Source organism: Ovis aries, chromosome 24 (assembly GCF_016772045.2).
Source record: "Ovis aries strain OAR_USU_Benz2616 breed Rambouillet chromosome 24, ARS-UI_Ramb_v3.0, whole genome shotgun sequence".
In the NCBI taxonomy this organism is placed as follows: Eukaryota; Metazoa; Chordata; class Mammalia; order Artiodactyla; family Bovidae; genus Ovis; species Ovis aries.
The window spans coordinates 21399582-21412800 of NC_056077.1; the positions used below are offsets into that span (position 1 = coordinate 21399582).

Below are 13219 nucleotides of genomic sequence, written 5' to 3' on the forward strand. Positions count from 1 at the left end.
CCACTGAATGTTGGATCTTAGTTCCCCAACCAGGAATAGAATCCATGTACACTGTCTTGGAAAGCAGATTCTCAGCCACTGGACCACCAGGGAAGCCCCAACAATATATATTAAATAAGATATTTTAAAACAGAAACACACATTTTTAAAATGTATTTGAAAAAAATAAAATAAAATGTATTTGATCAGTTGATGAATACACTGTGACCAGAGGCTCCCAGAAACTTAGCTCTCAGTTTCTCCTAAGAGTAATGTAATGGCTCAGTATTTGCTAATTCAGTGTTTGTGATGACTTTGTAACTTCAAACGCAAATATCAAGAAAAACTCTATGTTTTTAGTTCTAAAGGTAATCTGACTGTGACATCTCTTATCAGTCATGTGCTGGCTGGAGGAGGTCACTTTCACTATTACATCCTTCTTGCAGTTTCCATCTCAAAGCTGCAAGTGGCATTTTGGGGGAGAGGAACATATCATGAGAGACCTCCTGCATACAGGGAGAACCCACAACTGCACCCATAGCTGCTGTCCATGGTGCTGATCATCTAAAGCAAGCTTGCTGCAAGAGAAGCATCAGAAAAATCATTATGAAATTTGCATGAGTAAACCTAAGGATCCTGTCCTCTACTCCTCCATGATCAAAGAGAATAGGTTTCCAAAACTGGGTAAATGAGCATGCATGATTAGAGACTCTTGATCCCATCCTTGTAACATCCACAAGTACTGAGGAACACAGTACTGGAGCCACAGGAAACCTGGAAAGAGCCAAAGTTGGGAGCATACTTAATGATTACAATGGAGTTCCCACACTTAGCCAATCCTGTGCTACTGAGGACTAAGCCTTAGCATCAGTTTAACCGAGCCTTCTAAATCACTTCAGATTCTCCTCTGACTCCCCAGAAGATTTAAGATCTCCTGGTATTTCTCATGACTGGCTTCTTGAGTCCCCAGACCTTGATCCTCTAAAACCCAGAATCTTTGCAGACTCTGCATTACAAAAACTTTCAAAAAGCAGAAGCAAATTTTAGATAAATTGATACAACAGAGAAGACAATGTTTCACTGAGACAATAATCAAGAGCAAGTGCCAAAGAAGGGAAATTAGGGAAATTATGGAAGATTAGCTGTTTTGAAACCCAGAATGTACCTGAATTTTGCTTTTGGAAAAACAACCACTGTCTCACTCTCAAACCATGTGTTTTGGGTAAAGATGGTTCCAAACCTAAGCATGTGATCCAAGCCTAAGCCTATCAATGCATTCTCTATTCTAATCACAGCTTTCAGGTGGAGGTTGGGACATGCTTCAAGCAAGGTAATAAAGCCTAACTAGGACAATTCAATAGTCATGCATGGATGTGAGAATTGGACCATAAAATGGCTGAGCACCGAAGAATTGATGCTTTTGAACTGTGGTATTGGAGAAGACTCTTGAGAGTCCCTTGGACTGCAAGGAGTTCCTTGCTGCTACTGCTGCTAAGTCGCTTCAGTCGTGTCCGACTCTGTGCGACCCCATAGACGGCAGCCCACCAGGCTCCCCCGTCCCTGGGATTCTCCAGGCAAGAACACTGGAGCGGGTTGCCATTTCCTTCTCCAATGCATGAAAGTGAAAAGTGAAAGTGAAGTTGCTCAGTCGTGTCCGACTCCTAGCGACCCCATGGACTGCAGCCTACCAGGCTCCTCCATCCATGAGATTTTCCAGGCAAGAGTACTGGAGCGGGGTGCCATTGCCTTCTCCGAAGGAGTTCCTTAGTCAATCCTAAAGGAAATCAACCCTGAATATTCACTGGAAGCACTGATGCTGAAGCTGACACTCCAATACTTTGGCCACCTGATGAGAACAGCCAACTGACTGGAAAAGACCCTGATGCTGGGAAAGACTGAAGGCAGGAGGAGAATGGGATGAAAGAGGACAAGATGGTTAGATGGCATCACTGACTCAATGGACATAAGTTTGAACAAACTCTGGGAGATGGTGATGGACATGGAAGTCTGGCATGATGAAGTCCGTGGGGTCACAAAGAGTCAAGCATGACTGAGCAACTGAACAACAACAAGGGCAATTCAAAACTAATTCTACAATCTATTCTGAAGCCACAAGTCTTGCTGGACTCAGTTATGTACATTAGAGACTGGAGCTAATGCAATCCTCTTATGATCGAACTGGACAGAAAATGGCATGAACACTGAGAAAGTAGAGCCAAGACTTAATCATAGAAAAAAACAGGTCCTGGTGACATCTTTTTGTGTGTGTGACATCTTTTGAATCCAGGCTTATGCTAAGCTGAAACCAAATTCCTCAGTATATGAGATGATTTGTTCCATCTTAAAACTAAACTAGTTCAGAGTTGTCTGTTTCAGATACTTTCAAAATACAGAGTTCTACTTAGATTACAAATAAGTACTAGAAGTGGGCTAAAATATTTTAGGTGATATATGATAAAATGTGAAATTCACAAAGGCCAAGTAAGTTGGATACAGGGCAGTGAAAACCCTTCTGACATAGCTAGGAAGTTGGGAAGCCTTTCCACCTGTTAGCAAAATGCTGATTAAATTCTCTTAAGGGGAAGGTTTTTATCAGCTGGCTCAGGAAGCATACCCTTCCTGAACAAATGATGGCCAGAGAGAAAAATGCCGTGGTTGGTGTTGAAGTAGGGGGCTCCTACCAGAATCATATAGCTGTAAGCTAGGGGAAGATGATTTCCCAAAGGAAAATACAGGTTCTGTTGCCAGTAGAAAGTGGAATGAATTCCATGCAGCCAGGAGAAATAGAGTCCATCAAGAACTCTCCGGAAATAGTTGTCTTGTAGGTGCTTTCAATAAGTCCCCTCATAAGCATGTCTCTTGAGCCTTAAAGAATCTGATTAACAAAATAATGTTTCTTATACTAGAAAATGATGCTAACTTTTGTTAGAAGCATTTATGTCCCTTGGAGAAAAAAAAATGTCGTAGAAGATTAATGTAACCAGATTTGCATTTCTTTACTATTATGAAAAGTAATGCTATTGGCCCAAGGTAAGTCAATGTGCAGAAACAGTATTCAGGTCGCTGGACGCTAGGGTTGGATTAAGAAATAAGAATAATTGAGGTGTGTGTGTGTGTGTGTGTGTGTGTGTGTGTGTGTGCATGTGCACGTGTGCTTAGTCACTCAGTTGTGTCCCAGTTCTTTGCAACCTCATGGATTGTAACTCACCAGGATCCTCTATCCATGGGGATTCTCCAGGCAAGAGTACTGGAGTGGGTTGCCATGCCCTCCTCCAGGGGATCTTCACAACCCAGGGATTAAACCCAGGTCTTCCACATTGCACGTGGATTCTTTATTGTCTGAGCCGCTAGGGAAGCCCTGGTTGTCTGTTATGTCACCACTTTTCATGAGCTCAAGTTGTGAAAGACGGCCCTTACTGGAGTTATTTGACATAAAAATAATGTTCTCCAGAAAGTCTGTAGATCCTGCATCTGGGACTGGATATGGAATACACTTTAAGGAGCAGAAGATGTCATCACCCTAACCAAGTAGATTGTTGGTTGAAACTCCTTTGATTTCTAGTGAGAGAAACTGAACTCAGAATATCTTAAGCACAATAGCCAATGTATTAACTAACATGACTGAAAAATTTAGAAGGTAAACCCAGCTTTGGGTTGTGCTAGGTCCTGAGACTCACATGTTATCATCAGGGCTGGAACACTTTCCATCTCTTAGCTCCCCTTTTCTATATTCTGGCATTGCTTCCAGGTCTCGTGTGATTTTCCCAGCACTTCTTAGACTACACAGTCCTTTCTGCTACTAGCTCCCACAGTAAAGAAAGTTCACCTTTTCAGTCTTTCAGAAGACATCCTGTGTGGGCCTGACTCTCACTGGATTAAATTGGGGCCCGTGCCCACTCCTGAACAAAACACTGTGACCTGTATGGTAAGATAAGCTGATTGGCCAGACCCAGAGCCAGAGGTGGGATCAATCCAGCTTGAAGCACAGTTCAAGTATTAGGAAAGAAGGCTGAGTTGTTCTCCAAAGGAAATTCAGAATGTCCCCAGAACAAGAGGAAATAAATGTTGATTAAAAAATAGAAGAAACAGATGACCACTACACCAGTGCTTTGGGCAAGCAAATCTACAAAATCTGTGCATTTAGGGGACAATGTGTGTGCATGCATGCTCAGTTGACTCAGTCATGTCCAATTCTGTGTGACCGCATGGACTGTAACACACTAGGCTCCTCTTTCCATTGGATTCTCCAAGGCAAGAATACTGGGGTGGGTTTCCATGCCCTCTTCCAAGTGATCTTCCCAACCCAGGGGTTGAACCAGTGTCTCCTGCAGCTCCTGCATTGCAGGCAGATTCTTTTAACCACTGAGCCCCTGGGGAAGCCCAGGGGACAGCGTAGTAGTACTGTTAGTCGCTCAGTCATATCCAACTCTTTGAGACCCCATGGACTATAGTCCATCCAGGATCACTTGTCCATGGAATTCTCCAGGCAAAAATACTGGAGTGGGTTGCCATTCCCTTCTCCAGGGGATCTTCCAAACCCAGGGACTGAACCTGGGTCTCCTGCATGGTAGGCAGATTCTTTGCCATCTGAGCCACCAGGGAAGCAGGCATCAAGGAAGCAGGGGAGTCTTATCTAAATGTATCTTTTCCTAAGTGGCCTAGAAGTAGTACTACTAACTCAAAAGGAAGTGTTGGTTCACTTCATTTTAAGATTTCGTCTTTACTCATAGCCACATGCTCTGAAAATTGCCCGTTCTCCCATAGTGGTGGACATCTGCTGTCATGTTTAATCCTACTCTCATGCTGCTGGCTTATTGGACATGAAGACGCCTGACCCCCAAAATCTAGCTCATTGGCATAATAGTGGCCAATCAAATTCTTCATGGGCTCCCCTGAGACTGAGAGGGGTTGGGGAACTTAAAAAAAACCCACAAAATCCTCCTCCTGAGAGATCCAGAAAGTTCCTGGTTCCCATTCTCCTGAGGCCTTATTTATGTTTCTTTGTCTCCTATTTAAAAGACTTCTGCTTGCATCATTTAATAATTTCTTGGTTTTGCTGATACTAATTTAAGTCTATTTCTGTTCATTAAAACCAACTGACTTTACTGAGACTAATTCCACTCACAAAGTTTCTAGTATCATTGAGAAAGGAGTAGCTGGTTTTGAGTGTAAGCAATTTTACTCTTCTCTAAACTTGGCCCCTGTGGTTGCATTTTCCAGGCTCTGAGCTCTGGATACTGAGCCTAACACTAGTCCCAGTAGTCCTGAGATGCTTGGGTCATTCAAAGCTTCTGTGTGAGTGAAGATATACCAGTTATCAATTGCCACAGCAATGTTGAATGACTGGTGCAGCTGGGATCAGCTGGGGAGGGGAGGAAGTATTGCAGTCTTCCTGATCTTGATTGGGCCTGTCATATTGAAAAATAACAAAGGAAGTGGGTATGAGGCATTTGGGATGATAGGAAACACTGTAATTTAAAATAGGGCAACCAGGGACGTTGTAGCCAATTGAATAATAATAATTCAAAAACTTGAAGGAGGCAAGGGGATAATCCATGGAATTATCTGAATGACTCTGTGTGTGTGTGTGCGTGTGTGTAGAGATGTGTAGAGAGAGAGAGAGAGCAGCTCACATAGAGTGGACACGTGTCACAAGGCCTGAAACAGGAGTGTGTCCATCATATAGAAGAAATAATCGGAGGTCAATGAGAAAGAAGCAGAATAAACCAGAGTATAAGCCATAGGAGATAAAGGAAGCTTGATAACAGGAATCAGGTCATGGAGGACCTTGTAGGTGTCATGAAGACTTTGGCTTTTACCCTGAGTGAAGTAAAAAGCCACCGAATGGATTTAAACAGAAGGTGTTATGATACGGCTAATATAGCAGCATCCCAGTGGGTAGTGTACTGACATCAGGCTGTAGAGGATGGACTCATCCAGACTAGTTGGGAGGCTATGGCAACGATCCACAGGAGAAAGATGATGGATTGAAGCACAGTGGTGGCCCCAGAGGTAGTGAGAAGTAGACTGTAGATACCTTTCATAAATATGCTTTCAGGGGGAAAAGAAGTGGCTTATGGTCTAATAAGGGCTTCCCTGTTGGCACTAGTAGTAAAGAACTCAATTGCCAAGCCAGGAGACAGAGAGACACGGCTCCATCCCTGGGTTGGGAAGATCCCCTGGAGGAGGACATGGCAACACACTCAAGTATTCTTACCTGGAGAATCCCATGGACAGAGGAGCCTGATAGGCTACAGCCCATGGGGTTGTGAAGAGTCAGACATGACTGAAACGACTTAGCACACAGCATGCATGGTCTAATGATGATAGAGTTGTTTCAGTTTTTATAACTTTGTTTAACCATGCTGCCTTACGCAAGCACCTTGAGAGAAGGGCTTGCAGTCCCGTGGCCTAGGAAGTGAGGGGCTTCTCTCCATCTCAGCCGTCCCAAGGATGTTTTGTCATCCTTCATGTGGGACCTGGAAGGATGAAGCTTGGTCCTACTCACAGCAAGATTCTCATGCAGCCTTGTGGGTAAGTGTGTAGGTTTTGTATTCTATAAAGCAGACTTGGGTGCAGATATTGGCTCCGCCACTTACAAATGGTAAACTTCAGCTTTCTGAGTCTCAGTTCCTTCATCTATAAAACTGGGGTAATAATAATTCCATAAGTAGAGGCAGTGATTGCATAGTAGAAAAACAAAAGTCACAACTGAATTCAGGGGGAAAACCAGAAACAAAAAGACACACGTACTGTGTGACTCTATTTACATGAAGTTTAAGAACCAAGAAAGTGAATCTATTATTTGCCCTAAGAAATGCTGGCTATCTGTGGAAAGTGAGTAAAAATGGGCTGAGGGAACTCTCTGGGGCAATGCGCTATATTTTGATTTGAGTGACGCTTACATAGTGCATATATTTACCAAAATTCATGGAAACCAGAAAACCTGTGCATTTCATTGCATATACATTTAACTTGATTTTTAAAGAGAAGGCAATCTAGCCTAGGTTAACTGTATCCACAATTGCACTTATCTCACACGCTAGTAAAGTAATGCTCAAAATTCTCCAAGCCAGGCTTCAGCAATATGTGAAGTGTGAACTTCCAGATGTTCAAGCTGGTTTTAGAGAAGGCAGAGGAACCAGAGATCAAATTGCCAACATCTGCTGGATCATGGAAAAAGCAAGAGAGTTCCAGAAAAACATCTATTTCTGCTTTATTGACTATGCCAAAGCCTTTGACTGTGTGGATCACAATAAACTGTAGAAAATTCTGAAAGAGATGGGAATACAGACCACCTGACCTGCCTCTTGAGAAACCTATATGCAGGTCAGGAAGCAACAGTTAGAACTGGACATGGAACAACAGACTGGTTCCAAATAGGAGAAGGAGTACATCAAGGCTGTATATTGTCACCCTGCTTATTTAACTTCTATGCAGAGTACATCATGAGAAACGCTGGCGTACATAATTAGAAGAAGCACAAGCTGGAATCAAGATTGCCAGGAGAAATATCAATAACTTCAGATATGCAGATGACACCACCCTTATGGCAGAAAGTGAAGAAGAACTAAAAAGCCTCTTGATGAAAGTGAAAGAGGAGAGTGAAAAAGTTGGCTTAAAGCTCAACATTCAGAAAACGAAGATCATGGCATCTGGTCCCATCACTTCATGGGAAATAGATGGGAAACAGTGGAAACAGTGTCAGACTTTAGTTTTTTGGGCTCCAGAATTACTGCAGACAGTGATTGCAGCCAGGAAATTAAAAGACAATTATTCCTTGGAAGGAAAGTTATGACCAACCTAGACAGCATATTGAAAAGCAGAGACATTACTTTGCCAACAAAGGTCCGTCTAGTCAAGGCTATGGTTTTTCCAGTAGTCATGTATGGATGTGAGAGTTGGACTGTGAAGAAAGCTGAGCGCCGAAGAATTGATGCTTTTGAACTGTGGTGTTGGAGAAGACTCTCAAGAGTCCCTTGGACTGCAAGGAGATCCAACCAGTCCATTCTGAAGGAGATCAGCCCTGGGATTTCTTTGGAAGGACTGATGCTAAAGCTGAAACTCCAATATTTTGGCCACCTCATGCGAAGTGTTGACTCATTGGAAAAGACTCTGATGCTGGGAGGGATTGGGGGCAGGAGGAGAAGGGGACAACAGAGGATGAGATGGCTGGATGGCATCACCAACTCGATGGACGTGAGTTTGAGTGAACTCTGGGAGTTGGTGATGGACAGGGAGGCCTGGCGTGCTTCGATTCATGGGGTTGCAAAGAGTCACATGACTGAGAGACTGAACTGAACTGAACTGATAGTGACATAGATCTGATCTTAAATGTTATTTCTGATTTCAACTAGCTCCAAATCTTGTAAAAACATTTTTTTATTTTTATGATACAAGTTTTATATTTATATGTATATATATCTATATTTATATGGATTAGCATTGAATAATTGATGCTTTCAAACTATGGTGCTGGTGAAGACTCTTGAGAGTCCCTTGGACTGCAAGATCAAACAGGTCAGTCCTAAAGGAAATCAAACCTGAATATTCATTGGAAGGAGTGATGCTAAAGCTGAAGTTCCAGTACTTTTGCCACCTGATGTGAAGAGCAGACTGATTGGAAAAGACCCTGATGCTGGGAAAAACTGAAGGCAAAAGAAGAGGGCAGCAGAGGATGAGATAGTTGGATAGCATCACCAACTCAATGGACATGAGCCTGAGCAAACTTTGGGAGATAATGGAGGACAGCGAAGCTTGATGTGCTGCGGTTCATGGGATCACAAAGAGTTGGAAATAAATTGGTGACTGAGCAATAGAATATATATCTATATATGTATATAGATATAGATATAAAACAAGAAAAAACAAATGAAATTCACTTGTAAGCCTACCCCAAGAGATAACTTCTTTTTAAATATTTCGATATATATTCTATGTATTGTTTTGTAGCCTGCTTTTTTCTCTTAACTGTCCTTTTTGTTGTGCCAATTAAACTGGGTAAATACATTGTCAGAAAAAATTACACTAATAGGATTTTATCTTCCAAAAATAATCAGAGATGAACATGATATTTTACAGAATAATTTACATTAGTAAAATATTGGAGACGATCTTGAAATATATCCAAAGATCAATTAAATGATATGTGAGTGGAATACTTAGGTAAACGTAGTTATTGGCAAGGCAAGTTACATATACTATATCATGAAATGAAAAAAGTGCAGACCGCTTCTCCTCTCTGCACCTGTTCTTTCTCTAGTCAGTGGGGCTGTGACAGAGGTGTCCCTATGGTCCCTCCCAGTTGTAATTTCCCAAGCTCATTTCTAGTAGTTTTCAGCGTGAGTTCCTAAAATAAAAAGAAAGAAAAAGACAGCTGAAGAGACTGGAAGATGAGCGACCTGCCCTAACGTCCCTGCTGCCCAGGTGGGCACTGAATCGCCCTCAGATTCCATCCAGGTCAGGAGGAAGCTGGGGACAGGAGGCTACTTGGCATGTCTCTTGATGCTGGGGCCGGGAGGGTGCCCAGCTGGACCAGAATGGAAGGCGCTGGGCAGTAACAGAGCCGCAGGAGGCGCTGCGAGCGCGTGAGGAGCAGGATGCAGAGTGGCCTCAGGGCGGCAGCAGGCACAGCGCGGTGCCACCTGGAAGCACGGCGCGGGGCGGGCTGGGGCGCAGAGCGCCCTCGGGATGGCAGGGGGCGCTGCAGAATCGTGGCCGACTCTGGGATGCCGCAAGTCCCCCGGCCGCTGGGGAAACACACCTGGGCAGGTGGGGGGCGGGGCCGATGGGGGCGGGGCTCCAGGGGCGGGGCCCAGCCCACAAGAGCCTTGGCGGCTGCGGCTGCGGGATGCTCTCGCTGTTAAGAGGAGCGGAACAGAGCGTACTCGGATCGCGCACACGCTAACCGCAGACACTTCCGAACCGAGTGAGGTGAGCCCAGCCGAGTTGGGTCGGGAGTTTCAGGCACCGGGGCGGCCGCGGTGAGCTTCCGCACGCTGGTCGGGCGGTAGACGCGGAGTGGGCATCATCAGCCCGGGGCTGCCTTCGGGTACCGGGGATGCTCGGACTCCTTCCCAAATAAATCCATTCGGTCTAGCGCTCAGCTGTCTGCCCACGCGGGGGCCGGGGAGGCAGAGCTAGAGCCAGAGACGTTATGATTTATTCAGAAACTGGGTCCAGGGGTTCGGGGCTGCGCCCCGCCCAGTCTCTCCCCCCGGCGCTTGCTCATTCCTTTCCTGGCCTCGGAGAGACGCGTGGACCTGACCGCGGTCGTTCCTTCCCCCCCGCGGAATGTTTTCTTTAGGGTGGCTGTGGTTGCAGAAAACAGCAAACACTTGAAGCGAGTTGGTTGGGTTCTCTGCTGCGGCTTCAGCCCTGGCTACCCTGAAGCAGACGTGGCTTCGGGCACAGCACCGGGTCCCTCTGCGCGGGGAGGGCAGGGGCTGCAGAGTCGCCGGGGAGGAGCGCGGATCTGGCGCCCAGAGCCCGAGGTTCGGGTTCCATCACTGAGATTTGGGGGACAGTCGAGGTCGGGAATGGGCGAGAGGGGTCCAGAAGAGAATCACGAGGGACCCCGGAATTCCAGAGAATTATTTTAATCCTACGTGTGTGGCACTGGACAAGTTGCCTAAGCTCTGCACCTCAGTTTTCTTCTCTGTGCCTGCTCGAGCTCAGTTGTGTCTGACTCTTTGTGACCCCATGAACTGTAGCCCGCCAGGCTCCTCTGTCCATGGGATTTCCCAGGCAAGAATCCTGGAGTGGGTTGCATTTCCTCCTCAGTGAGGATTAAATAAGGTAATGCGTGAAAAGACTGAGGAGAAACCTTGAGAGTAAAGGATCAATAAATGAAAGCTGGTATTATTTTTGTTGTTCTTGCTGCTGTTGCTGTTGTTATTATTATTTGGGGAGTAGTTTGTAGTTCAAGGCTCCTGGTTTCAGTTGCAACTCCGCCATTTTCTAGTGTGACCTTGGGCAAGTTGCTTAACTGCTCAGCGTCTCTGTTTCACTTGTATCATGAAGAAAATTGTGGTGCCTATTGCCGAAGATAGTTGTAGACATTAAATGAGCTAATACTAGTAAAGTGCTTGGAAGAATGAGTGCTGGGTGTCAGTTACTAACTCTACCACAAGGGCATCGTGTTTAATCAAGCAATATAACCTAAATGTAGCTACAACCTTGCTCTGTAGCAAACCTTATTTTGCTCAGAAGTTGAAATATTATATTCTTTGTGTGAAGATGTATATGTTTTATGATGAGCAAGATGGGTTCCCTTCTTTCACCTGCCGTTTCACTGACATTGGTAGCTGACCCACTGGGGTCAAAGCAGTCCTAGGAAAGGGGCTGATGGGATAGAGGGACCCTAGGAGTTGTCTTTAGTGAGAGGACAAGAAGGTTTGATGACAGAAACTTCCAGAATCACAGTTTCTGTGGAACATTCCCAGAGGAGAAAATCTTCCCTGGGTTGCAGTTCTATTTGATACAAAATTGTACCTGGACCTAGGTTTCTAAAACAAACTCTTGCAAATTTTTGCTTTGGAATTGTAGGGAGAGAGGAGGTCAGGATGGACAATATTTAAAATGATAAAACACAATAAATCACTTTCCTCTTGCCAAGAGGTTTATAGCATAATTTTGAAGATCAGAGACTACAGCAAGATCATATACATCTGTGAAGGCTTAGAGTGGCTGGCTGCCTCTGGACATCTTATCTCCCCCGCGGCACTCTGTATCCTTCTGTCATAAACCTGAAATTCACTGGCACCATAAACTTGAAGGCCTCCCAGCTTGGCCCAAGCTCCCAATTTTGGACAATATCCCATGGGTTTGGGGTAGAGAAAAGTGAGTGCTCAAGTCCAGAATCCTGAAGAACAAGATGGGGTAAACTACAGTCTTTGTCTGGTGGGGTGGGGCGGGGCGGGTTGGGGCGGGGGAGCAGGGAGCATGGGGATTACATTGTATATCCTACTCCAAATTATAGTATATCCTAATTTGTCTCTGTCACCTATGGTAGGCACAGGAGACAAGAGTTTCCATATACCCCTCCCCAATGCCAGTGTTTACTAATACCAATGTTAGGAAGCGATTGTACTAAGTACCCAGATTTTGAAAAGTAAATAGCTCAGGATCCCATCTTTAGTTCCAGGAACTGCTAATTAACTCAGGAGGAGTGGGCAGCACCCAGCACAATACCAGTCCCCTCAAGGCATATACCATGGTGATAAAGGTTGCAAGGTTCCAACCAAGTGCCTCTACTTACTAGCTGTGTGATTTTGCACAAGTTACTCCAACCTCTCTGAGCTCATTTTCCTCCTCAGTAACCTGGAGATAATAATAGTATGCCTACCTTATGGCATTGTTGAAACATGAACTGAAGTATATACAAATAGATTTGGGTCTATCTATATATAAATCTATATAGATAGATCTATATAGATAGATAAATAGACCTATAGATATATAGATAGATTTATTATGTATTTTCTATATGAAGAATGAGACTGTACACATTTGTGAGACTAGTGAGACTATATATTATTTTAGTTCATATCTTAAAAGATGGTTTTTGCACAGTGTAAAGCTTCCGTAATTCAGATACGTCGTGTATATTGATGAATGTGGTAATTTGCTTTTCAATACTCTTCCCCAGACAAAGCTGTTTTAAAATCAAAGTGTATTCTCCAAATCAGTGGTATGTTAGAATGAAGGAAATCTGGCACAATGCCTGGCAAATATTAAGTGGCCAATATTTATAGGCTATTATTGTATTATTGTATCAGGTGCTCTAGAAACACTAAGAGCTTGACTATAAAGAGAAAAAGTGAAACAGAAACACTCCACTTGCAGTAAAGCAGCTGAGAAAAGCTCAGGAAGCTACAGCTGCTCTGGCAAGGGACTGAACATGATCTAGTGTGGCTGCCTGGAAATTCTCTTGGCAGATTTTATCTGTTAGAATCGATTTGCAAGGCACTTGCTCTGTGCCAGATGCTGAGGTCAGCACCAGGGGGGCAGGACAAGGTAGGAATGATGCCCTCAAGGAAGGCAGGCTAACGGAGGTGATAAAATCAGGCCTAGGCTGCTAAGCTCATGATGGAGCTTGATAAGAGGGGAGTGGAGTCTGATGGGGTGGGGTTGTTCCAAGCACCCAGGAGAAAGGTCTTTCAAACTCATGGAGTCATTTTCATGTTAAGCCTTACCCAGCCCCCGCATCCACATGGCTTGGCCTGGGGGCTGCCCTGGG

General features: G+C 44.5%; 1 protein-coding gene across 1 annotated transcript in view; it reads left to right on the forward strand.

Moving 5' to 3' along the window:
• The first annotated feature begins 9802 nt into the window (after positions 1 to 9802).
• Positions 9803 to 13219, forward strand: part of SCNN1G (sodium channel epithelial 1 subunit gamma) — a 29342-nt gene continuing 25925 nt past the window's right edge. The window contains exon 1 of the mRNA XM_012104264.4: positions 9803 to 9912. The gene's annotated coding sequence lies outside the window, so the exon portion shown is untranslated. The remainder of the gene's footprint in view (positions 9913 to 13219) is intronic.